Genomic DNA, 2,387 nt, shown 5'->3' with positions numbered 1-2,387 from the left:
GTATAATGACTTAATATTATGAAGAACTCAATGTATTTTCATACATGCATGTATATGCATATGGAAGAGAGAGAGAGAGAGAGAAAGAGAGAGAGAGAGAGAGAGAGAGAGAGAGAGAGAGAGAGAGATATTGAACGAGAGCTCAAAATCCATCAATGGAAATTATGCTTTTAGATGTCTTAGAATGAGCTGGTGGGTTCCACTTCACTCTCTGACCCAGCTTACACCCTTTATTAAAGTTTTAAGCTGTGGTCAGTAAAGTGGACTTCCTTAAAAGGAAAAGTTTGGGGGGAATCAAAGAGATCCTGGATGTCTTTCCAAAAATTTCCTTTTGTTGTCTTGTTTTCTACTTATCCCTTGTCTTTCCTCTTGCCTTTTAAAATCTCCATCCTATCCTTCTTTTATTATTGTTGTTACTGTTGTTGTTTGTTGTTAATCCTCACATGAGGATATTTTTCCCATTGATTTCTAGAGAGGGAGGAAGGGAGAGGGAGAGACAGAGAGAAAGAAACATCGGTGTGAGAGAGCATCGAGGTCCCCGGTCAGGCCTGGGATCAAGCCTGCAACTTGTGTATATGTCTTGACCAGAATTGAACCCAGGCCTCTTCAGCCAACAGGACGATGCTCTACCCACTGAGAAACTGGCTAGGACCATCCTATCTTCTTGACCTGACAATGGCTACTTTTACAACTTCTATACTTTGTATGTTAGGCCTTCTGATTCATCTCTTTAATTCTGGTCTGATGCTAATAATGAAGAAATATCTGTGATGGCCAATCCTCCATCTCTTTGGCTTTACCTTCTTTTATGGGTGGCTTAGCCTACTCATAGTTTTATTTGGCCATACACAGAGAAGATGAGTAGTTGATTAACAGAAATGTTTTAAATATATTTTATTGATTTTTTTACAGAGAGGAAGGGAGAGGGATAGAGAGTTAGAAACATCGATGAAAGAGAAACATCAATCAGCTGCCTCCTGCACACCCCCTACTGGGGATGTACCCGCAGGCAAAGTACATGCCCTTGACCTGAATCGAACCTGGGACCCTTCAGTCCGCAGGCCGATGAACGCTCTATCCACTGAGCCAAACCAGTTAGAGCAACAGAAAATTTTTAAAGGTAAACTATCAATGGGCCACCTAAAATGTGAGTAAAGTGCTCAATATTAAAATGATTGATTGATAAAGCCAATTTACTTTGGCCTCATCAGCAACTTTACCTCAAATCTCATGGCTTTATCTTACGCATTTCGGTTTCTTGGATATGTTGGGCACTGATGATCAGACCTTCTTAAAATTCCATTTTTCTTTTTTTTACTTTTTTTTTCTTTTTCTTTTTTTTTTTTTCATTTTTTTAGGCAGGGAGGTAAGTGAATAGAACAACGTTTTCTATCCGGTCATCTCCCCTAGCCTGTGTTTCAATGTCCCAAAGTTAAAATTCCATTTTTCATTAACTTCCATAGCCATTATATTCTCCTGAATATCTACCTACCTCTCCATCTGTATATTTTTATTGATGTCTTTCTCCTTACATTCGGGTAAATGAAGGTACAAGACTGTTCTTAGTCTCTTTTTTTTTTTCTTGGAGAGTCAATAGACTCTCTATTGGCTATTACATTCACTGCTAGGAAACCTAGAAATGAAATGCCTGCTAGAGTGACTTTCAGTCCTGCTTGTGTGCATTTCTTTTGGACTTCAAGGTGCATAGTTGGAACCAGCATTTTATGGAAACTCTAGAGTTAACAAGGGTCCTGGGGCATTTTAAGTCTCAAATCTCATGGTCCCTAAAGCAATCCCTGTGTAAAGGGCACTGAATTAAGTGGCTGAAAACTCCCATTTGTTTGAAGTGCTCTCCAGGGATTCAGTTACATTACAACTTAGAAATGTGATTTGGCAGGTAGTTGCTGAGCAACAGGCCTGGAATCAGCTATGGATGAGATAAACTTTCATCAAACTTTACTAATGACTCCTTAGTGCATAGAGATTGCATTTATCATGAGATTGGATTCTAGTTAAAAATGTTAGTAACAGCTTAGATTGGGTTATCTGTACTAAAACTGTTTTCATATTTTGAAATGGTATGTTAAAGTATATATTTCTTTATTCATTCATTCATTGTCTTGAACCAAAATATTTGCATGTTGCGAATTGCAAGTTGTTATAAGACAAATGAAAGAAATGATAGGTTAATAGGGATGAATATAAATCAGACCATTTGAACAATAAAAATCAGACCAATTAAACTCTAAAATAGATTAATTTCTCACAAAAAATCTTTCCTACACACACATATGGCTCAGAAAATGGGGTTTCTGGTTTTCTTACTTACTTTACAATGTATTTTGGATGAATAATTAAAGATAAAAATGGTTTTAGGTTATGTGTGA

General features: G+C 37.2%; 1 non-coding gene across 1 annotated transcript; it reads right to left on the bottom strand.

Annotated features, from left to right (window-relative positions):
• Positions 1-1,350: 1,350 nt before the first annotated feature.
• On the bottom strand, positions 1,351-1,481 carry LOC118654859. Its single transcript, XR_004967117.1, has one exon. It is a non-coding gene; the product is annotated as a small nucleolar RNA SNORA36 family (small nucleolar RNA).
• Between the last annotated feature and the right edge of the window lie 906 nt (positions 1,482-2,387).

The sequence above is a fragment of the Myotis myotis genome, unplaced genomic scaffold (genome assembly GCF_014108235.1).
Source record: "Myotis myotis isolate mMyoMyo1 unplaced genomic scaffold, mMyoMyo1.p scaffold_m19_p_4, whole genome shotgun sequence".
NCBI classification, from domain to species: Eukaryota; Metazoa; Chordata; class Mammalia; order Chiroptera; family Vespertilionidae; genus Myotis; species Myotis myotis.
Note: the sequence above shows the minus strand (reverse complement) of the source record. Positions and strands in the feature narration are given on the sequence as shown.